Consider the following 25,957-nt stretch of genomic DNA (forward strand, 5'->3'; position numbering starts at 1 on the left):
AGACCATACCTCATCAGTTGTAGGTTCGATATAATTTGATGGAAGCAGATGCTGAGGAAAGGAAACAACTAAATTGGATCTCACCCACCAAGATAAGGATCGATATCTACCTACAGCTAAAGCAGAACTTAGAATGCCCAAGTACTTCATCATCTACGGTTGTCCGTGTTGAGAGCCAATCACCACAGAGACGGAAAGAAATATGATAGCGAAGCTGACAAAGGCCGATCCTTGTTATGGGCCAAAGCTTGGATCAGACTATTTACAACATTTATCAATCTACAACTTGCTACCTGCCTCTATCTCCGGCCCAAGGAGGAAATATCCCCCTACAGTTCCCATGCTACCTCAAGAACATGCAACTATCATTTCTTTAAGCTCGCATGTTCGGAGAAAAGATGCTTATTTAGTTCACAAATCTAACTATTTACAACATTCTTTGTGAAGAATACAAAAAAAAATGTGGAAATCATGCAAGAGCTACAGGTATTCCTATCAAACAACATTTCAGAAGTAGAAAAGGGGAAACAACAATTGAAAAGAAGAAGGTAAGAAATCTCATGCCGTGCGGCTGCTGTCCTCATTCATCATCCCTTTAAAGCTTTTTGCCAACCAGATTGCAGTTTCTCGTGGGAGACCTTATCCTTACCAAATGGCTTTAAAACAACTGCAAGCTCTTCCAACCTGTTGTGCTGCAGTAGTTCTGCTGAAAGTTCTCACAAGCCTTCAAGTGCTTCTGCTCTCTGTCTAAATGATTTGACGTCCAATGTCTCTTTAGCTGGAGACTCCTCTTCCTTTGACCCAAGGGTGACCTCTGATGAGTTTGATCTGACCTCTGCAGAATTTAACTTCATAGTTTATGAGCTGTTTGATTTTTCCTTGATAATATTTTCTAGAACATTAGATTTAACAGTTACAGCTTCAACAAATTCAGGAGGTTTGATGTTTGGCGAGACACTCCTCATATCCACTTCTTCTCTAACCACATTCAATAGCTTTGCCATATCCATGTTCTGAACACCCTTTTCAACACTCTCAATTGCCGGGTGCTCACTGCCTACCCGGAAACTGCTGTCTTATAACATGTATGACATCATCAAAAGCTGGGGTTAAATGAGGAGCTGCCAGCTTTTCCAAAGCCTGATTTGGAACTGCTACCTTCTCCAAAGGAGTGTTCTTTGGGGTTGCTGAGACAAAAGGTGCAATATCTGTTATGAATGAGAGGAGCTCTCTGACAGTAAACTTGCCATCGCCATTTTGTGCTACAATGTGATTCTTCTCACGCTCGATCGCAGATGCATCATCTTTACAAACAAACTCCTGTTCAGAGCTGGGAAAGGATGGCTCTAGGACTGAACTTGAACTCAGTTCATCATTCCTTGCACTACTGTTCTGCAAGCCTGCCCCTGATTAACCTCTGAAACTGGTGTAGGTCTGCAATAATGCTCCAGACTTTCTACAGATGAACAATCAATTCTTGAATGTGTGAATGAAGAAATTGAACATCTTGGTGGATTAGATTCAGAAATTTCAGGGAGCAAGATGTCATCAATGCGATCAACTTTAGAGTTTGAGCATATGCTGCTCTGTTCCTTCATCGCTGTCCATGGGGTTCCTGAGTTTGAACAGATGGTGCTCTGGTGTTGCTTAGATCAGTTTGCATTCTTCTTGAAGGATCCGAAGAAAACTTTTCAGATTCTTGAACCTGGTTGATGACTTGCTTGGGATATACAGTTTGGTTTGGACTCTTCTCATTCTCCTGACTTATCTTCACTGGCACACCCATGATACCATCATTAGCTGGGCTTGTACTGTCAGGCATAGCAGGCTTTGAAGCAGGGAGAGGTCTTCCGACAATACTGGGAGGTGGAGGCCTTTGCTTCACCTTGATATGGATGCCATCTTCCATAACTTGTTTGACAGAGTGTGAGATCCCCTCATTTCTAGCTTTGGTTTTTGGGGAGCAGTCCGATATCGGCAACTGCAAGAGGTGACAGATAATAGTAAATGAAAAGAGATAATTAAGAGAGTGAGCCTTGATACCAAGTATTCAAGTCTCAGTAGGACGTCCTATAGAACACTTGATAGAGTACCATTCCAAGTGTTAGGATGGGACCGTCCTACGATTGTCCCAGTATCTTGATAGGCATGTCTAAGGATATCTTTTATCTCAAGTATTGGGATAGTCCTATCCCACAGAATTTAAAACTTTGCTCTTTGCAACTATAAGGTTGCTCTACTGTGACATGGAGGTCACAAGTCCAAAACATGGAGATAATATCTTCGCACGGTGGGGTAAGGCTGCGTATATCTAATCCCATAGTGGTGGAAGTCCTGTGCACTAGGCTACCCTTGAAAAAAGATAATTAAGAAATGCTGGGGGAAAATATTGGAATCTACTTACCAGATGCTTCAATGGGTGTAATGCCAGCACTCTTTTTGCAGAATCACAATTGTTTTCCACTGATTTACGAGCTAGCACTTCTACATTAGGCTTGGAGCTTGACGAACTGGAACAAGTAGGTCTACATGACCTGGGAGGTGGTTCTGTGTCAGTTTTATGATTTGGTGTACCACCTATCTTAACATGACTGGCTCTCACAAGAGAGCTGCCCTGTCTAACTTTGCCCTCTTTAAGAGCCAGGATTACATTTTTAACAGTGCTTGGTTGCTTATGCTTGACTTTTGGCTGCTGATCAACATGCAAGGATTTTGGTGAATCTTGTTTCTCTACATCCATTTTAGAGACATTACAATCACCTCCGACATCTTGTGAGGGAATAATGTTTCTATCAGAGGCAACTCCTTTTGAAAAATTGTCCTTTTCAACTTCCTTGTGATCACAGTTGAGTGCTAACCCTGATATGTTTCTTCACTTGACCGCAAACTGTCCTTATCGCTGCTAGAAATGCTGCTGTTTTGGCTTTCAGACATGTTTTTCTGACCATTGCATGAAGTGGAGATAGGCTTCTTCAGTGACCGAGTTATACTTGAAGGGTCAAGGGATGGTCGATATTGATCGACATATGGTTGCAAATATGGATGACTTAAAATTTCAGAAGCCTGATTTGGATTTAAATCACCGCATAAGTAGATGAAGATGTCGAGCATTTGTAGATATTGTCAAAACATAAATAGACCAAACATTATTAATTGCTACAAACTGGGAGGAGACAGAAGGAAAGTCTTACATTTGGACGATGCTCTGGGTTCTTTCTCAACATGCTCTTAATAAGTGTTTTCCTGCATGAAATTACAGAGGTCAGGTCTCTTCAAAAGTTGATTCTTACGAAAAAAGAAAGCAAAAATAGAAAAGAGAAAAATTGGACAACAATGTTCGAATTTCCATGTTGGGGATGCATGTATGTTTCAAAAATTTTTTTCTAAACAACGCAGTGGAATAGAAGATTAAAACTCCTTTTAATTTATATCATGCATGCATAAAACATAAAGCACTAAGATCTACTTCATATGCTGAAATTGAACATATGCTGAAATTGAATATGTGATCGAATCACATACCTGTTTCGCAAATCCTTTCTTCAAATTTGGACCTAAAAGAGAATAAGTTCTTCCTTAGCCACGCAAATACCCGGCCTCTACGGATATCCACTCAGGATCAGCCTAAAACAATCCTCTTTGGTATTAATTTTTCTTTTCTAAAAAAAATTAACCTACGATCTGAACGAAGCCTGAATCGTGATCAACTCTTTGATCCTTTCCTTGATCTTCTTCTTCTCTTCTTCTCTTGCTTTTCTTCTCTTGATTATGGAGCAATCAGGGACTAGAAACCCGCAAACAAAGGGGATGTCTAAACTCCTTTGGGCGTGGAAGATGGAGGACACCCAAGGCTTGGGCATTGGATCTTCAAGGAAGAAGAGAGGGGAGAAGAGAGAGAGGGCGTGGGCTGCTGGTTCAATTGCCTAGAGACCTTAGGGAAGGTCCCTTTTTAAATAGATGTAAGGTTTGAATCCTATTCAAAACCAAACAACCACTTAATACAAGTCCTACTTGTATTAGGAATCCTTATTCCTTTAGTTATTTGACTCCCTTTAGGAGATCCTTTAGGCGCCAACTATGGAGCCTTTGCACCCACAAATAAACCCACCACATGGCACTCATGGGACCCCCATGCTGGTCCCACACGCCCTCTAATGGGTGGACACGTCCAACTCGATCAAATCAAGTGGCGCCCAATCAAAACTATCACGGATATTAATTAAGGACTTGAACCCTTAATTCATTTGATCTAAAATCCTAGGCACCCAACAATTAGAGCCCAAATGAATCTAATTCATTTAGGTTGTTAGCAGGTAATTAAATCTAAATTAATCTTATCAAATAAGAAATTCAAACGTAAAGAGAAAATTGGGTCCAACCATGTGCTAGCAAGTTTATCCTGAATCCAATAGGATTTCTCTAAATCCAATTGAGACTTCATGAGTCCAATTGCTTATTCCAGATCTAATTCCTTTGTTGTATGACTCCATAGGTTCAATTCTATCTGATAGTGAGATATATAATAATCTCTATCATAGTATTATTGAAATTCTTTTCAATAGATCGGAACAATTCCACTCCAACTCATTAAGGATTGTCGATTCTGGACAACCCTAATGAGCTCTCACAATTCACCAGTGACACCTAACAGTATGTAGTGGCAATCTAGTAGAACCGAAAAAGAACCTCAAGGTGTAGTTCACATATGATTCAGTCCCTTTATCGTGAGTCCGACTAGATGGCAGGTCATGGATAAATCGTCAAACCTCATCATCAGTCATATGATGATATGATTAGCTCAAGTCTAATTATGATCCTTATGGAAACTCTTTTTTCATCAATCACACTGCTGTGGCTACAGACTCTTGAACTTAGCCTCTCAAATCCTATAGGACTACTCCTCTCTATCAAGATCGATAGATCTCATCTTGATGCGCACCCTACTCCTACAGTGAACCAACTGTCGCCAACATCCACTATAAGGGCTCATTGAGACCATGTTTATGTGTCAGCCAAACTCCAACAGTCTCATTGCGAGCAGTCGTACCATCGCAGATCAAAGAACCATTCACAAAACTACAGTATCGAGACAATCACCGACGATCAAGTAGAAATGCAAGTGATCTCTCATATGGTCATCCTCAGTACTAGTTGTTCTCTAACAACTATCCGCACTCATTGCTCAATATTTTTACACTGTAGACTAGAGACTCATCTATCCCGAAGGAAGCGATCTGTGCGCTGGTCTATCTGGATCGATCACTGTCCTTATGATAATATTATGACCAGAAGCATTTAAGAATTATATACATATTTTTAATTCTCAACACTTTGAAATACGTATCGAAATGTTAATTCCATAGACGATTCAAGGACATATCACACTTGAATGAAAAATAAACTTATCCTTTTATTGATCAAATCAATGTATTAAGTACAAAATTGTATCCTAGCTTTATTATAATGTGTTAGCCATATTAGCTTCTAAGACATACATTTAACAATCTCCCACTTGGACTAAAATCAATCGGCCACTAATCTATGTCCCATCTTCTCAAGGTGGACTTCCATCTTTGGCTGGCTCAATTGCTTTGTCAACGGGTCTGCCACGTTGTCCACAGAGTCTACTATTCGCACCTCGATATATTTCTTTTCGAGATAGTCGCATATGATGTGGTACCACCGTTCGATATACTTTGATTTTCGATGAGACCTTGGCTCTTTAGCAAGTGCTATGACTCTATTGTTGTCGCAATAAAGTGGTATGACATCTGATGTTGTAACCCCAAGTTCTGCGACGAATTTCTTGAACAAAAGCCTTCCTTTGCAGCATCCGAAGCAGTGACATATTCAGCCTCTGTGGTTGAATCTGCTATGATGGGTTGCTTGAAAGTCTTTCAGCTGATTGCGCCACCATTGCATACGAACACATATCCTGACGTAGACTTTCTATCATCAGGATCAGACATGAAGTCTGAATCAGTATACCCTTCGACTCGCAACTCAGACCTCCTCCAAAGATCAAGAACAAATTCTTAGTTCTTCTTAAGTACTTAAAGATATTCTTCACAGCTATCCAGTGCTCTTCACCTAAATTTGACTGATATCTGCTTGTGATACTCACAGCAAGGACAATATCAAGTCAAGTACACAACATGACATACATGAGGCTCTCTATGGCTGAGGCATAAAGAATCCTACTCATGCGCTGAACTTCCTCAGATGTGGTCAGACACATCATCTTGGTAAGATGAATACCATGCTTAAGAGGCAAAAATCCTCTTTTAGAGTTTTCCATATTGAACCTCTTCAGCACTTTCTCCATGTACAGCTTTTGTGACAAGCCTAGTATCCTTTTAGATCTATCCGTATAGACCTTTATTTCAAGAATATAGGATACTTCCTTTAAGTCCTTCATGAAGTATTCTTTAGACAACCATCTTTTGATCGTGGTCAGCATAGGAATATCATTCTCAATGAAGAGAATATCATCCACGTACAATACGAGGAATGTTATTGCACTCCCACTAACCCTTTTGTATACACAAGGTTCCTCTTCGTTCTTGATAAAATCAAACGATTTGATTGCATCATCAAAACAAAAATTCCAATATCGAGAAGTTTGCTATAATCCGTATATGAACCTTTGCAGCTTGCAGACTTTATGATCACTATCACCAGATGTGAAACCTAAAGACTGCTCCATATAAATATCTTCCTCAAGATATCCATTCAAGAAAGCAATTTTTACATTCATCTGTCAGATTTCATAATCATAATAAACTGCAATAGCAAGCAGAGTGCAGATGGACTTCAACATGGCTACGGACGAGAAGATTTCTTGATAGTTAATGTCCTCGCACTGGCTATAACCTTTTCCCACAAGCCTAACTTTATAGATTTCTATCTTACTATCAGCATCTATTTTTCTTTTGTAGATCCATGTACACCCAATGGGTACTATACCCTTGGGTGGATCTACTAAGGTCCATATTTGGTTCACATGCATCGAGTCAATTTTTGACTTTATTGCATCTAACCATTTCTCGAAATCGATGTCAGACATTGTCTCATCAAAGGTATTAGGATCATCACCATGATCTTTATTTCCCATAAAGAATATTTTTTTTACTTTCTCCATAAGCATACCCATATACCTTTCAAGAGGTTGGAAGATCCTGCTAGATCTACGAGATGGTAGAGGAACATCAACTACTGACTCATGAATAATGGGTTCCTGAGGATCTATAGCTCTTTGCTCTTCAGAGACATTCTCTTCGAGCTCAACTAACCTCCCACTACCACCATCCTGGATAAACTATTTTCTAAGAATATGACATTCCGACTCAATCATATTGTGATCTAGTGGAAAATAGTAGTATCCCATTGATTCTTTTGAATATCCTATGAAACGAGCTATTATAGATCTATCCTCTAATTTATCGGCCATCTATCTCTTGACATAGACCGGACATCCCTAAGTCTTAAGATAATCTAGACTCGGCTTCTTACCGTACCATATCTTATACGATATGGTAGGAACAGATTTTGATGGAACTCTATTCAATAGGTGAATTACAGTTAATAAAACTATCTCCAAAGATATAAGGATAAATCAGTGAAGCTTATCGTGGATCTGACCATATCTAATAGGGTCCTATTCCTTCTTTCGAATATCTCGTTGAGCTGAGGTGTTCCGAGAAGAGTCTATTGAGAGACTATGCCGTTGTCCTTAAGATATCCCAAAAATTCCTGACTAAGATATTCACCTCTTCGATCAGATCGAAAAATCTTAATGGGTTTGCCTGTTTGTTTTCTACTTCATTTCTGAATTTTTTGAACTTTTCAAAGACTTCAGACTTGTGTTTCATCAGATACACATACCTATAACTAGATAGATCATCGATAAATGTGATGAAGTAGCAATAACCACCTCTGGCCTGCACATCAAATGGACCACACTCATCAGTGTGTACTAGAGCAAATAACTCAGTGGCTCTTTTCCCATGTCCTACAAAGAGCAATTTGATCATTTTTCCTCGAAGCAAGATTCACAAGCTAGATATGACTCTGGATGAAGAGAACCAAGGATCCCATCCATTTTCAGTTTGTTTATCCTGTCCTCTCTAATATGGCCTAATCTATGATGCCACAAGTACTTCTGATTAATTTCATCTCTGAATCTTTTTTGGCCTACGGCACTCATTATTTGCTCATTCAAATTTACATTCGTATCAACATGCAAAGATATACTGTCAATTAAAAGACCACGTGCACCTAATTTATTTTGTAAATAAATGGAACAAAAATCTTTATTGAAATTAAATTCAAAACCATCTTGTACTAGCACAGACACGGAAATCAAATTCCGACTAGCTACAGGAATAAAATAACAGTCTTTTAAATCTAATCTAAATATTGATGGTAATCGAAGAGGATAAGTACCAAAGACTTCTGCAGCAACTTTTACTCCATTGCTGACCTGAAGGATCATGTCACCTTCCCTCAATCTTCTATTTTTTATTAGACCTTGCATTAAGGTATATATATGAGCACTCAAACCAATGTCCAATACCTAACTAGAAGTAGAAAAAACCGTAAGATTAGATTCAATTACGAGCATATCTTTTGAAGGTTATCATCCTTCTTAGTCTTTAAGCTCTCCAGATAGAGTGGACAGTTCCTCTTCCAGTGGCCTTCAGCATCATAGTAGAAACACTTTTCCTTTGCTTCAACTTTCTTTGGAATATCTTTTTTGGCTTGCTCTTTTTTCTCTGCTTCTTAGCGGATTTATTTTTCTTCTTCCAACCAGACTTTCTCTTGGTCAAAGAAGTCCACTCCATAGTGAGACCAGTGCCTCTTGAACTCTTCAAAGTTCCTTCCGTAATGACCAACATGTTGACCAGTTCAAATATAGTGCAATCAAGTTTGTTCATATAAATATTTATAATAAATTGACTATATGAACTCGTAAGGGATTGAAAGATCAAATCCATCTACAATTCCTTTTGCATATCAAGTCCGAGTTTCCCAAGCTCCTCAATGTCTTTGATCACTGTCATACAGTGCTCTTGGACTGACTGTCCTTTATGCATCTTCAGATTGAAAAGTCTCTTGGACACTTCAAAGTATGCTGTACAGCTCTGCTCACCATACAACTCTTGTAGATGAGTGATTATAGCCCTGACAGTGGACATATGCTCATGCTGGCTCTGCAAGACATTGACATTTGACATGGATACCAGCATATAGCACTTAACCCGACTGTTTTCATCCGTCCACTTTTCATAAGCAGTTCTTTGCTCAGTAGTAGGACGGTTTGGTAACACCAGGGTTCCTGATCGAATACATGATTTAGTTTTTCAGAAGTTAGGACAATCCTGAGGTTTTTAGCCAGTCTTTATAGTTTGTTCCGATCAAACGATTGGATTCAAGTTAGACTTTTGTATTTTAAAATTATATTTGCTTCTAGACTTTCAGATGCAAATAATGACTCACTAATTTTTCAAATTCCTCCACTCCCTGGATGGGAAATGAAAACTCTAATGCAATAAATGGATTCCTTGTGAGTGCTGCAGTCCCACCGATGCCATATATCTCACCTAATAGTTATTGGTAACATGCACACCGATGCGTGGACAACTCTTTGTCCAAATGCTTCTCTAAGCATGTTGCAGAAACTTGATCTTTAAGTTATGTGGGCTCATCTAACAGTTATTGACCACACTCCTTAATTAAATCCGACCCACCATTCACAAGCAGGTGCAAGGCCGTCATTAAATCCCTCACATAACAGTTATTGGGCCCAACCCCATCCTTACCCTAGAGCAACCCTTTGCTAATAGAGTGATTGCGTATTCCCGATGCAATTGAACCACCGAGAACAATCAACACCAATAGCACGTCCGCACATCTACAACGGTGGAAGACCTATGGACTTAATATTTATAAAGAAGTTTAGGTTTAGATCTCATCTAATCAGTCATCATATGACTAATCTAATTAGCATGAGCTAAACCAGACCGCCAAGCAACCTTATTTAAGACTCAATTCTCTAAATTGACCAGGTAAGTAGAGATCGGTGGGAGTCCCCCATTGCTTTCGTTAGATACTAATAAATTGACTAGGTCAGCAAATGGAACCAATTAAATAACCATCTCTCAATTACTTGCCTTAGACACCAATAGGTCAATTGGTCCAAATAGGTTAGCTCAAGCGAATCAGGCTCAAACTATTAAGCCGAATTAGGTTCTTAAGTTAATCGATTCTACATATGGGATTCAATCGATTTGATTAACAATAATTGCATGATCATATAACTTAATTGATCTAACCTTAATCTATACTTAATTCGGTTTGATCAATTACTTAATCGAATTAAACCTATTATGTTCAAATCAAAAACTCTAGATGCAATCTAATTACATGATCTAATTTTTTATTTTCCTATAACCAAAATTTTTATGCACAAACACAAATTTCAGATTCCAAAACTAAATTTTAACTCTAAATTCTTTGCATAAAGGATAAACTTTAAATCATGAAACTCATTTTCAGATTTAACATACAAGCATATATTTCATATATGTATGTAAGATTCAGATCTAAATAAAAATTCAGATCATAACATGATTTCATATATCTTATATACAAATCATGAATCATATCAAAAATAATTTTCTAACATAAATATGCAATCATATATCTCATATATAAATCATGAATCAGATCGAATTAAATTTCAGATTTATGCATGTATCTATATATTTCATGAATATGAACTAGAAACCATTATAGATTAAAATTCAGATCTATGCATGCTTTCACATATCAACTATATGTTCTAAAATTAAATCTAAAATAAATTTCAGATTCAAAATATTTATTTATACATCTCATATATCAAGAAAAAATCAGATTTTGAAACTTTTTTTAAAACATGTATGTCAATTTCATGTATATAAAACCCATGGTTTTGATACTACTGTTGGAATTTTCATATCGAGGCATGCATGTATGTTTCAAAATTTTTTTTTTAAACAACGCAGCGGAATAAAAGATTAAAACTCTTTTTCATCTCTATCATGCATGCATAAAATATAAAGCACTAGAATCTACTTCATATGCTGAAATTGAACATATGCTAAAATTGAATATGTGATCGAATCACATACCTATTTCGCAAATCTTTTCTTCAAATCTGGATCTAAAAGAGAGTAAGTTTTTCTTTAGCCGTGCAAGTTCCCAGCCTCTACGGATATCCACTAAAGATCAGTCTGGAATAATCCTCTTTGGTATTGATTTTTTTCACTAAGAAAAATCAGCTTGCGATTCTGAACTAAACCTGGATCGCGATCAACTCTTTGATCCTTTCCTTGATCTTCTTCTTCTCTTCTCTTGCTTTTCTTCTCCTGATTATGAAGCAATCAGGGACTAAAAATCAGCAAACAAAGGGATGCCCAAACTCCTTTGGGTGTGGAAGATGAAGGACGCCCAAGGCTTGAGCATTGGATCTTCAAGGAAGAAGAGAGGGGAGAAGAGAGAGAGGAGCGTGGGCTGCTATATGGAAGCATGGGGCTGCTGGTTCAATTGTCTAGAGACCTTAGAAAAGGTCCCTTTAAATAGGCATAAGGTTTGAATCCATTTAAAATCAAACAACCATTTAATACAAGTCCTATTTGCACTAGGAATCCTTATTCCTTTAGTTATTTGACTCCCTTTAGGAGATCCTTTAGGCGCCAACTATTGGAGCCTTTGCACCCACAAATAAACCTGCCATATGGCACCCATGGGATGCCTCATGCTGGTCCCACACGCCCTCTAATGGGTGGACATGCCCAACTTGATCAAATCAAGTGGCACCCAATCAAAACTATCAAGGATATTAATTAAGGGCTTGAATCCTTAATTCATTTGATCTAAAACCTTAAGCACCCAACAATTGAAGCCCAATGAAATTAATTCATTTAGATTATTAATAGGTAATTAAATTTGAATTAATCTTATCAAATAAAAAATTCAAACGTAAAGAAAAAATTGGATCCAACTATATGCTACCAAGATTACCTTAAATCCAATAGAATTTCTCTAAATCCAATTGAGACTTTATAAGCCCAATTGCTTATTCCAGGTCTAATCTCTTTGCTATGTAACCTCATAGATTCAATTCTATTTGATAATGAGATATACAATAATCATATCATAGTATCATTGAAACTCTTTTCAATGGATCGAAATAATTCTACTCTAACTCATCAAGGATTATCAATCCTAGACAACCCTAATGAGCTCTCACAATCCACTAGTGACACCTAGCAGTATGTAGTGACAACCCAATAGAATCGAAAAAGAACCTCAAGGTGTAGTTCATATGTGATTCAGTCCCTTTATCGTGAGTTCCGACTAGATGGCAAGTCATGGATAAATCGTCAAACCTCATCATCAGTCATATGATAGATATAATCAGCTTAAGTCCAATTGTGATCTTTATGAAAACTCTTTTTCATCAATCACACTGCTATGGCCACAGACTCTCGGACTTAGCCTCTCAAATCCTATAGGACTACTCTTTATCAAGATCGATAGATCCTATTTTGATGCGCACCCTACTACAGTGGATTAACTATCGCCAACATCCACTACAAGGGCTCATTGAGATCATGTTTATGTGTCGGTCAAACTCCAGCATCCTCACTGCGAACAGTCGTATCATCATAAGTCAAAGGACCATTCACACAACTACAACATCGAGACAATCACTGACGATCGAGTAGAAATCCAAGTGATCTCTCGTATGGTCATGCTCAGCACTAATTGTTCTCTAATAACTATCCGTACTCGTCGCTCAGTATCTCTACATAATAAACCGGAGACTCATCTATCCCGAAGGAAGCGATCTGTGCGTCGGTCTATCCAGATCGATCACCATCCTCATGATGATACTATGATTGGAAGCATTTAGAAATTATATACATGTCTCTAATTCTCAACACTTTGAGAATATATATTAAAATGTTAATTCCATGAACGATTTAAGGACATTACACTTGAATGAAAAATAAACTTGCCCTTTTATTGATCAAATCAATGTATTAAGTATAAAATTGTATCCTAACTTTATTATAATGTATTAGTCATATTGGCTTCTAGGATATACATCTAACAAACAAATACTCCAAACATGAGCCCGTCATAGATATTTTAAGTAGAACAAATCAGTAATCTCAAATCAATAATAGAAAGAGTCGAGTGGGCATCACGAGGACCTAAACAGTTCCTTGGTCCATGTCTAAACTACCCAGATGTAAACCCATAAGGCCCAATCAAATAATGAAGCCAACTAGTATTGCCAAAATAGTCTTGCTCACAGGCTTTATATGAGGTTTCGACAATTTTAATTTTCCTCAGGTTTTATGTGGGAATGCTGCGAGTGCATCAAATTGAAGAAATTCAATAAATGTTTAAAAAATTACAGATGCACATTTTCTCATGATAATATCCAGATATTGTGGGAATATTATTAAAATAAATCTTGATGCTACTATAGTAGTATGTGTATGATGAAGCAAATATTCACAAACTTAGAATTATCTGATTGTGCATGGGTTTGACTAGTTTTTTCCAAATGTCAAATTATCTGGAAACTGTTATAAACACAAGCCAACTGTTGTGTTTTATAATCAGGATAAGATAACAAACAGGTTTAATTGAAATATTTATTTTCCCAAATCAAAAGGCTAATAAGAACAAATTTGGTTTCACACCTTAACTCTATCAAAAAAACAAAAAAAAAAAAGGAAATTTGCAACCTTGGGGTCTTAGAATCAGCCAAGCTAAATTAAAAAGAAAAAGAAAATAAATAAATCATTACTGACTTATACCACATTGTGTATCTTGTCTGCCGTTAAATCTTGATTATCAATGCCACTAGATTCTACCATTGTTAAGCCCTTGCAACTGACAATGCTTAAGACATTGAAATTTCCTCATCGAATGATAAGAAATACTTATGCATCGAACAGAGTGAACAAGTTTATGCAATACACATTAATATAAGAAGACCAAAAAGTTGATAAGTATCTTTCTGGATTACAAGAAGAAACGTTGATAGGCCCGACAAACATGAAAAATAAAATAGCCTACAATCACAGATCATCAAAGGTTTTGTCTAAGAAAGATTGTCACTGAGCTTCCACAAATATGTAATAGCATAGAGAATACTCACAAGGAAGAAGAAAAGCAGGAAGGTAAAGGGCCAATAGAAGACCGGTTTATCTTACTTATCAATCCAGCCACATCCTGAAAATATTTTTCACATGACCCATTTTATTATAAATGTTAGCTGATACATATGTAACTAATATTTGGTGTTAGATATTTGATCAGAGTACAGGATAGCACTTGAGAAGATGTAAAAGAGTATTAACCAAACATATAAACAAGGTACAGAAGAAAACTAATTCAAGCTATTCCCAGACAAACTAATTCTTCAGAAAAAGTTAATAGAGTGAAAATGTGAAACAAAATATATTAATTAGCATGTAACTATTTGAAAGACTAGCTCATTTACAGGGAGGGAAAAAAAAGGTTACTGCAAAAGACTCCAACATGTAACAATGCTGATTCAGCAAGGACTAAATAAGGCCCAAATACAGTCTTAGAGATATCTAGAATTCAAGCCTTTAATGAAGTTGCAGAACGATAATCCAGCTCAGTTGGTCCCTTGACATATCAGAAGAAGCTGCTAGATAGGTAACATTATAATTCAATCCATATCAAACACGAGTGAAAGCCTCAGCATAGAAAGGTACATGAGTGTTTGTTGCTTGCTTAGTAAATATGCTAGTAAGTCAAGAACTACACATCGAATGGTCATAATCAGAGCTGTGTGTGATGTATCTGTCAGAGAGAGAGAGAGAGAGAGAGAGAGAGATGAACTAGGATCCCACCAAGCAATTTAATTCTAAATTGTATCTGTTAGAACTACATGATGAGTGATTAAAACAGAGAATGCAACAGTTTAAAATAAGATAAAATATTTAGAATGTCTAAGAACCGAATAATTTCAAAAATTTTCCTTTTTTTGGGTAAAGTGATCCTTAATACATAACTAATGAAGAAAAAGTATGTAGAAGTAACTCATATAGAATATTTTTGAGGTTTGGGAGCAAAAGATCAAAGTGAAAACATATACTCCTTGGGATGACGTCCACATTTGGCTAACTAATGTACGGCCTATTCAATGCATGAAGCACATAGAGGCAATGAGAATTCATTTGTTTAACCATCAACTGTGTTATTTGCATATTTATAGTTGGCTCCAAACATCCATGTCAGATATGTGTCCGGCAGCCACTTTAATACTTATGATATTCTAGGAATGCCCTTTTTAAACATTGGTGGAGAGTTGAACTCTTCCAACAATGAGTTTGACCCTTCATTTTCATGTTAGAAAGGAGTATTATTCTTAATGATGGGCTAAGAATGTAGGTATTGAAAGAACTTTGTAAGATATTATTTTTCTTATATCCTTTAGTTAATTGCGAAGCTTGAATAGGAAACTTGTATGTTAAAAGAGCTTAACAAGCAACATCTTCTTAATATTTATTTTTAATATATAAAAACTAAACATTGATATATTAATATATACAATACAGCTAAATTATAATTTATCCAATGTATCCTTATATTTCCTTTATACCTCTTGCCAAATTAGCCGCTTCAATACGGTCTAAATCTGACTCCCATATTAACATCCATGCAACACAAGCCATCAAGTTAAGCCCAATAATGGGGCATTGTGACTTACTAAGAGCATAGTCAATGAGCAATTATCTTTTGTAATCTAAATTTTTTACAATCTCAATGTATATCTTAAGAATCCAAACCTCAAGAGACCAAGGTGTACTGATGGCCTACCACTACAACATGCCAAATCTCATATGATACCGACAGATACATTTTGGCTCAGCTAGTACCGAGGTCTGACCGGTATTGAGGCATGCACTGGCCGGAGACCGATTCAACATGGTACATGATTCTACTATGCCATGCTAGGGCATACTGAAACAAGGAGAGGAAGGGAAGAAAGGAAAGAGAGGATGAGTGAAAGAGAGGGAGAGAAAGAGAGATCAAATGAGAGAGCTGTCGAAGGCTCTCGAACCATTGACATAGGGGATGGGATTTTATCATTTAATCGGCATGACCTACTGAACCATCCTGACTTGGTATCTATCTGGTTCAATACAGATTGAACCATCCATTTTGAATCAGTTCAGCAATCATTGGCTGGTACACCTTTGGTATGGTCTATCTTGGCCTCTCTTTTTTGCCTTTCTTTACTTTTTATTATTTTAAAGTAAAAATTTTTGTATAAACAAGCAGCCAAGCATGTGCAATGGATGTTAAAAAGCAGGGATAGAGTAAGCTGAGAATCTAATCTTTTTGGGAGACGAATTAAAGAAACAAAGACAGTCCAATTTGTTTGAAGTTCTACAAAAGAAGTCCGATCTGATTGGAAAGGAGGAAAGAACACCTGGGGTAGTTAAAGATAAGAAAGCTAGTGAGATAATTAACATATTTTGAAGATAAATAGAGGGTATTCTTGGTATAAAAATTGATAGACAGAATCGATAAAGAATATTCCCTGATTTCAAGTGCCATTTTTATAAATATAGCATAGATATGTTGTATTGATGGAGATTCCCAAGTCATCCTATTCGAGCTGTACTAATTTTTTTTATTTTTAATATAATATATATTTTCATATTACTTGCAATTAAAACTACATTGAAAAACTATATATCTTGATTGATGACTGAAAGGTAATTAGGCTACTAGAAGCCTCCCCAATACCTTTAAAGCTCTCTTCTATCTTCAATGGTGGAAAAGGAAAAGGAAACGGACTCGCTTAGTAGTTGTCTAAAGGAACTGGCTAGGGCTGGGTTTGGGTGCAATCTGATACAATTCAGGTGGTTTGCACGTGGTTCAGCTAAATTGGGTATACATAGCATAGTTTGCCTACTCCTTGCCAGCATGAGGCCAATATGCCCAAACCTTCTAATCCTACATTATCTTAATACTTGGCATTTCCAATGTTTCCTATTAATAAATGAGTGATAATAAAAGGAATGCAAGGCATTAAAATGGAGAATCCACAAAGCTTACAATGATGAAAATTATGTAGAATTCCTAGAAACCAAAATCAAATGTTTCAAAATTTTTAAGAAGAAAATCAAATGTTTCAAAATTTTTTAAATTTTCTTCTTAATGGATCAAGTGGTCATAAGATGGATACACATGTTGCACTTTCGAAAATGCATGATGGGCTTAATCATGCTATATGTTTCATAAGACCTAAAGATCAAGATAAGTAGGTTTAGATATTTCCAAAGCATAATTCATATCAGATCTTTGCATCTTGTCCTTAAAAGCTTTCATTTTATGATTACCAATTGTTTCGCTAAAATATCTATAATGGATTTCATTTGTGGTTTGACCAATGAAGCTTATATTATATAAATAATACTATATAGTATATACATATGGTTACATTGAGCATCAAGTTCACCAGATCATGATTCTTTATAGTGAATATTAGAAATAGTTATTTCATGTTTATTTGAATGGTTCCAAGCCAATAGGGCAGACTGTCCTGGATCCCTGTAGATTCAGTTTGGTAAGCCTCGAACTTCTGGTTTGGGCAATATGGCCAACGATAATTCAAATCAATCTTAGCACATGTTTCAGCCAATGATAAAAAATAATATCTTTCCTATGGATTTAAAAAGCCAACGCCGGTCAAAACTTGTTCTCATTGATATTGACTGAAAGAGCATGAAATGCTAAAGACTTACTCCCAAGACAATTTAAAAGAAAATAGAAAATTTAAAAATGAATCTAAACAAAAAAGTTACTATGACTAGCTCACAATCAGTCTTCCTTTAGCTGAAACAAGTAAAATAAGGGCCAAATTTCTGAAACAGAGATTAAATGATCATCTATTGGTTTCCAAGGTCCATTTCGATATAATTGTTGGAACTTCAAAACAGTTCAGCCCAAACATTTTGTTTCAAGCTTTTAGCAAATGCTTGAATCTATGTGAATATGTTTTGAACTTAGACCACTTGAAGCTTCGTAGAAGTGTTGCATTCTTTTAAGTTAGAGGTAGTGGTTAATAGGAGAATGCAAGAGCTTCTTTTTAACTTAACATCTTCCTCTATTTAAAAACAATCTATCTTCATAAAACATTGAATTTTGCATTTTTTTACATTAGAAAAGTCAGTTGTAGTGACCATGTCTTTGTTTCGCATATATATAAAATTACAATGCCCAGGATCGGTTAACCTTATATCATTCCCCTTTTCTTGAGAAGCAGAAAAGTCAGAAAGCAAACACACCATAGGCTAGTATTTTACCTCACCTGATAGAGTTAGATACGAGACATAACGATCATATTCAACATAAGTTGTAACCTGGCACTGATATTAGGAAGGACAATCTAATCTAATGGAATAGATTACAAACAGCCATTACCGAGATATAATGCCATCAAATCAACTTTTACAATAATTCTAGAGTTCAAAAAAAAAAAAAAAGAGATGAAAGAAACTTACAAAAGCTTTAAAAGCAGGTCGATGAGCAGCCATCTGATACATACAGCAACCTGCTCATCAAAATTCCATTCAAAGATCAGGATTTAGTATTTCTCTTTGTCAAAGCATCTTCAAGGAAAAGTTTGCAATTTACTAAATCATCCTACCAAGAGACCAGATATCTGACTTAAATCCATATGGAATATCAGCAAGCAGCTCTGGACACATGTAATTGGGAGTTCCAACAACCTAAATAAAGCAAATTCCCAGCCATCAGTCTCTTAATGGCATGGCAAGCATCGCAAAATCAACAGCATTATATCAACAAAAACAAAAGAATCTAAAACATTGGGGATGTCATTTAGCTATTATGGGTACTACTATGGCATAAATCTATTTTCCTGGACCCTAAAGAAATAAGACTTACATTCAAATTAACTTTCAGTAATAAACATTGTTTTCATAGCAACATTTTCTAAAATATGGCATTAGTTTACTGACAGAGTTCCAATGGAGGAAAATGCCAAAATAGAGAACATCTAAAATCAAAACAATGGTATGTCAAGACCACAACACAAGAAGAGATTGCAACAAAGTTACCATGCTATAGATTAATGTCCTTGAGGGAAATCATGGGCTGGAAAAAATACCATTAGAATCAGTTTTCTTCGTCATTTTCCTTCTTGGTGGAAGCACATAGAGTTGATATGAAATTCTAGAATCAGGTACATTGTTTTTTTTTTTTTTTTTTCTTGGAGTTACAACTTGGTGCCTCAAATTTGGACCAAGGAACAGATAAAGTTGGATAATGCTAGCATATCTGGTCAAGTTTTTCTCAGAGTTTCTATACCGTTCTTACCTACCTGTACCAGGCAGCATCAAATGTACCCAGGTTTTTGATTACTCAGACAGCATTTTTCACATAAAAAATATGAAGGAATGGCAAATATTGATTATTTAAACCACTAAATCCCAAACAATAATCCAACATATCACGAAAATTTGAAACTGAAAAATTAAGTAAACTTGCACATACAGAAGAAGCCAAATCATCTGCTTTGAGGGTTTTAGCAAGTCCAAAATCCCCTGCACATAAATGAGAAATACAGAGGCAAAAAGTAAAAGTTAAAAATATGTTAAGAAATCTAGGTCTCTAAATATTTAAGGGCCCTGAGTCACTAACCAAGCCGAACATCTTGATCCTTAGTCAGAAATATATTTGAGCACTGCCAAGAAGGCCCAAAAATTATTTGGCCAGCAGGAATCATGCAACATTCTACTATGCAACAAGAAAGATGCAGTTGCTTCTAATCCAATCACAAACCTTGAGGTCGCGATGCAAAACAAAGTGGGAATGCAGGTATTCAACAGCTAATAATAATTGCACGAACCATTTCAACAGTTTCTGAGCAGTAACAATTATCAGTTAACACTCAGCACATAAAATTATTTTTTAATCGAATTATCCAGAAAGTTGACATTACCCCTTCTGGGAAGTATGCTCCGTTTGATCTCTTCATCAACTCAGCCCTGCCAGATGCCACAGATAATAAGTTATGCAAACCAAATTTCTTTTCATGGAATAAAGGACATTTGATATCAGAAGTGCACTCACATATCTCCACCTTCACAGTATCCTGTAACGATACAAACATAGCAGCCCTGTATTGAGAAGCATAATCTAGATATAAGCTATAAACAAGATAAATTTATGTGAGTTTAAGCTACTCGTCTTCAAACCTTCTCCACCCACGCTTTCCTGAACTCCACTATGAAAGGGTGTTGCAGCCGTGCAATGAGAGCCATCTACACTCAAATGTTTACAAAGATTAGAAAGTTTCTAAACAACCTAGAACAGGCAAAACAAAATCACATCTGTTTCACTGACCTCCTGATGAGCAGATCTTCTGCAGCGCTCAGTTTGCCGTGCAAGCCTGATTTTCTTTAAGACATACCTGAAATCCAGAAACCCATAAGCAGTTGAATAAAGACCCCTTGAACAGTACTCGCAAAATAAACAAATTTAAGCAAAAAGAGCTGATGTTAACCTACTTCTTCTTCTCCACTTTATGATTCACAAGAATTGCCGCTCCAAAGGCACCTCGGCCAATCTGCACCGTTATCTCGTATTGATCCTGTTATAGCTCAAGCCCAAGCCCAAATCCGATTTAAAAGACCCAAGCCCATTCAAAAAAATAATAATAATAAGGAAAATAGGGGATCGGGAAGAAGACTCTCGATAGGAGTCTTCTTCTCCAATCAAACCTCAGAATCGGAGTCCTAAGACCTCTTGGAGTCCTAGAGCCCTCTATAAAAAGACCTCCCCTTCTTTAGAAATCGATCATTGGCCCTCTTCCCCTCTCCTTCTCCCTAATTTCTCGATTTGGAGCCGCGGACACCCGTTTTATTCTCGCCGTGATTGCTCGCCGGTGGGGTCATCGGAGGCCGAGGTGAGTTCCCCTTCTCTTCCTCTCTTCTTTTCCCTTCCTCCTGTGCCTTTGTGCGCGGCTGCCGGCGACGGGAGTCGTCGATTCTTGATCGGAAAAAGAGACTTCTGTTTTGATCTCTTTTCCTTTGGATTTTCCGACGCCGGCGATCGCAATCAACCGCCGGCCATGCTTCTCCGTAACTGGGGGAGTGGCCCCCCCTCTGCCGTCGGTCTCTGTCGGGGCGGCCGCGACCTAAACGATCGATCAAAAGAGGAGAACCATCGGTCCCTTGTTCGGCCTGGAAGGAGCCCGAGAGAAGAAGAAGAAAAAAAGAAGAAGAAAAGAAAAGAAAAGAAAAGAAAAGAAAAAGAAAAAAAAAGAAGAAAAAGAGAAAAAAAAAGAAAAGAAAAAGAAGAAAAAAAAGAAAATAAAGAAAATAAAATAAAAAAGAGAAAAGAAAATAAAAATAATAATAAAAATAATAAAAATATATAATATATAATATATATATATAAATAAATAATAAAATAAAAAAATGAGAGAGAGTTTCTCTCTCTTCTTTCAGTCTGAACCCTTACTTTCTCTCTCTAGAATTGGACTTTCTCTCTCTAAAATTTTCTCTCTCTAGATTGTTTCTCTCTCTTGATGGATTTCTCTCTCCAAAGTTATTCCTCTATAATTAGCATAGTGAAAGACTTCATTTTGATGATTTTGATCAAGTTTAGGGAAGAGTCTGATTTTAAGTGAGGTTTTGATTTGAGATTTGTTTAGATTTAATTTTGAATTAAAATTTATGTAAAAATATAATTTTGGATAATAGGCACTGAAGAATCTCCTAGAAGTTAGTCGATCTATTCATTTAGTGCTCCGTGAAAGGTAAGTAATGAATCATCTTCTCGAGATATTTTATATTTATTCTGAAAATAAACAATTATTCTCTGAAATTATGCATGATTTATGAAATTATATTTTGAAAGAAAAGTGCTTTTGAAATATTATGGTACATCGATTATGCACATGTTCAGTGAAAAATTATGATATATTATGATACAAAAGTATTTTGATACAGATCGGATTTATGCTCTCAGCCTAACTATGTTTTAGTGGGCCCCGTCAATGGGGATTATACGTTGGTACTCAGTGGACCCTGCCAGTGGGGGTTGTGTGCTGGTGTTTGTGGACCCTGCCAGTGGGGGTTGTGCGCTGGTATTCTGTGGACCCCGCTAATGGGGGTTAAACGTTGGTCATAGTCGAGGCTGTTGAGTTACGAGTGTTTTGAATCGAATCGGATTTATGATTATATTATATGTGAATATTTGAAAATATTGGATTTGTATTAAATTAGCATGAAATATATTTTTATGTTTATTTGCAACATTGTTCTTGAAAATTATATAATATCTGAAATATCTAGTTGAGATATTTGTTACTTACTGGGCTGTCTAGCTCATTACCTTTCTTTCTATTTTTCAGATTCAGATAATTAACTTTGAGCGTGGGAAGAAATATTGGGACAGAGCTTTTAGAGGTGAGATTTAGCATTGTCAACTTCATTGAACTTAAATCTATTGTTTTATTTTTAGTAAAATTTTATTGGATGTAAGATATTTATTTTAATTACTTGAATTAAAGTTGAATAATAATTATTTGAATTTATTCCACTGTGATGCATTGATATCGTGATAAGATGTCTTGCATGCTTATGGAGAGAGTTCTTCATAAGTATGCGGCAGTTGCCGCGACCTCCTGCTCGCGATCTCGGGCCGGGGGTGTGATAATTAATATGGTATCAGAGCATAAATAGATAAATTATGACACATAGAATTAGACATAGTATGAGTGTAGGTGGGTAAACATTAGAAATATTAGGACGATAAAGTATGAGCATCATAATAAACCCATCCTAACAAATAGATAAATGAATCTAATAAGGTTTTACTACTACAAGGTTATCATGCCTCCTCGTAGAATGATAAGAACTACTCAAGGAATTGCAAGAGAGACATCACAACCACGGGATGGTAGCACTCCCCATCTGATCAGTGGCACCCCTCAGAAGGAGGGAGTCGTAGATCCTAATGGGAGTACTTCGAGAGCACGTCAGGAACTAGATATGGCTCAGTTAATGCAGACCCTAATCAGGATGGTACAAGCGCAATAACAAATACAACAGCAAATGCTTGAACAACAGCAGATACAACGAGATACACAACAACATCAGCATCCACCACCACAACATAGAGAGCAACCAGTACAACAGAACAACATTTCAGAATTTAAAAAGCTTGCTCCTCCAGCTTTCAAGGGGACTACTGAACCTTTGGAGGCTGATAACTGGATAATGGAGATGGAGAAGGCCTTCGCTGTCCAAGAGTGTCTTAATGAAGAAAATATTCGATATGCAGCTTATTTACTACAAGGAGAAGCATACAACTGGTGTCAGCGACTACAGCACGAGTATGAACAAGATGGCGAAATACTTACCTGAAAAAGATTTCAGATTGCATTCTATGATCAGTATTTTCCTCGGAGTATAAGGATCCAGAAAGAGTAAGAGTTTATTTATTTAAAGCAAAAGGGTATGAGTGTGACTGAATATGAAGCAAAATTTACAAAGTTAGCAAAATTTACTTCGAGATTAGTGGATGGTGAGCAAAAACGTGTTCACAAGTTTGAGATGGGACTGAAAACTGAGATTCGAAAATAAGTGGTTCCATATGAATTGACAATTTATGTAGATGTGGTAAACAAAGCACTTGTTGCCCAGCTATACAACCCAAGAGGGGGGGTGAATTGGATTTCTAAAAATTTTAAGCTTAACTTATGACTTATAAAAAATGTTTGATAAAAGCTAAATAAATAGGGAGAGTAAAATTAATTCAAGGCTAATGGCTAAAAGCTAGAATGCAAGAGAATAATAAAAAGTTAAAGAAGAGCAATTAGGCACCCACAAACAAAAGGATTTATAGTGGTTCGGTGCCAACCTTGCACCTACATCCACTCCCCAAGCTCTTACTTGGGAATTCCAATCCACTAATCTTGTATTCAACCCGAATACAAACGTCGGAAACTCCGACTCTAGCTATCCTAAGCTAGTCCACTTATTTTTTGGGTACAAGCCAACCCTATACACTCCGATTCAAGGTTCGGATCAACCTTCCCTTGTTTTGGAACCCTTCCAAAACAAAAACAATAACACAAACAAAGCATAACAATGAATAGCACAAGTAAGCACAAAGAAAGCTCCTTTAATGAGCGTATGAGACTTTAAATACTCTTTACTCAAGAAGAAGAAGACCCTTTTTGATTTCCTCAAGATGGTTGGAGACTAGAATGTGCACTTGAGGAGTTGGTGAGCTTGGATCAAAGGCTTCTTGAATGCTTTGAGTGAGCTTTTGCTTAGGGCTGAAAAGTTTGCTTGAAATTCTTTTTTTAAAATCTCTCTTCTTGATACTTCTTTTTTTTTTTCTTATTTTCTTCTTATTGATTTTCACCTTTTTGTCCCTTTTATAGCTTTAAGAAATAGTGAAAAATATTTTAGGCTGAAAAAGAGCCGTTAGACCACATTAAATGAGCATTAAAAGTATTTAAAATGGGTTAAAAACTAGCCGTTGCGGAAAAATCCCGTCACAGGGGTCGACTCATGGGTCGACTCATGCCTGGGGGTCGACTCATGGGTCGATCTCTGTGGAAGAACAACAGAAAACAACCAGAAGACAAGGTTCTGTGATTTTTGGCCTAAAAACAGCAGGGGTCGACTCATGGGTCGATTCATGCCTTGGGGGTCGACTCATGGGTCGACTCACAGGTTGTGCCAAGCCAAAAAATCTGTGTGCCAAACAACTCATTGTGCCATGAGTTGACTCATGGGTCGACTCATGATTTTCAAACATGCATATCTTTCAAAATACAAGTCCAAAAATAATAAAATTTTCACCAATGGATCACAAATCTTTTATTCTATCATTTGATGCTTTCAAATCAGGGTTTTGATAAAATTACAATTTTGCTCCTGAAAAGCAATAAGTCTTTTTCAAGTGAAAATCATTAGTACTCCTTCAACTGCTTGTAATCATCAAAATCAATCTAAGGAGCAACAATCTTTTCCTTTTTGATGATGACAAAACACTTGAACAAAAGCATATATATGAATCAATGAGCATGAATTTCAAGGAATGAAATGCATTATAGGTAGTTTGAAGATAAATAGGAAATTTACTACCAACTTATAAGTGCATTTGCTTGAAAAGAAGATTGATTCTTTTGGCATGTGATACATGTGCCCATTTGCATAAACAATTTGCCTATTGCTTAATGATTTGAAATTTTGCTCATTTGATTATGTGATTCTGGTATCAGAGCAGAAAATTTATTTTTGTTATTAGAGCAAAGCAGAATTTACCTTAGGATTTGAAAATTGCGTGTTTGAAAATATCTCATTTGCTTATTTTTCAATTTTCTTAACATCTTGAAAATTCGCTCATTCTCATTTGATTATTTAATTTTGGTATCAGAGCATGTTTAAAAATTAAGTGTATCAATGCATGTCTAAGAATTAATTTTAAAGTATATTAGAGCATGTCAAATTTTAAGTGTATCAGAGCATGTCGAAGAAGTAATTTTAAAGTTTGATACTTTTCTTTAATTTCTCCCAATCCACTCATTTTATTTTTAAATCTTTTATCAATCTTGCTTTTTATATTTTTCTTTAATTTCTCCTCCTTTTTGACATCATCAAACATTGTTAACTCCCCCTCTTTTTTTGAATACATTTTCTCTCTCTCTTTTTATTTCTTCAAACTTCTTGTGCTAATCATTAATTTTACTGACATTAATGTTTACTCCCCCTGAATACAGCAATCATAAAACAAAATATGCCATTGAGTACCATAGATATGAAATAGCAACATACATTAAAAGACAAAGAGTAGATAT

General features: G+C 36.4%; 1 pseudogene; it reads right to left on the minus strand.

Moving 5' to 3' along the window:
* Positions 1-237: 237 nt before the first annotated feature.
* Positions 238-25,957, minus strand: part of LOC105034661 (serine/threonine-protein kinase Nek5-like) — a 37,612-nt pseudogene continuing 11,892 nt past the window's right edge.

This window comes from Elaeis guineensis, chromosome 8 (genome assembly GCF_000442705.2).
Source record: "Elaeis guineensis isolate ETL-2024a chromosome 8, EG11, whole genome shotgun sequence".
NCBI lineage: Eukaryota > Viridiplantae > Streptophyta > Magnoliopsida > Arecales > Arecaceae > Elaeis > Elaeis guineensis.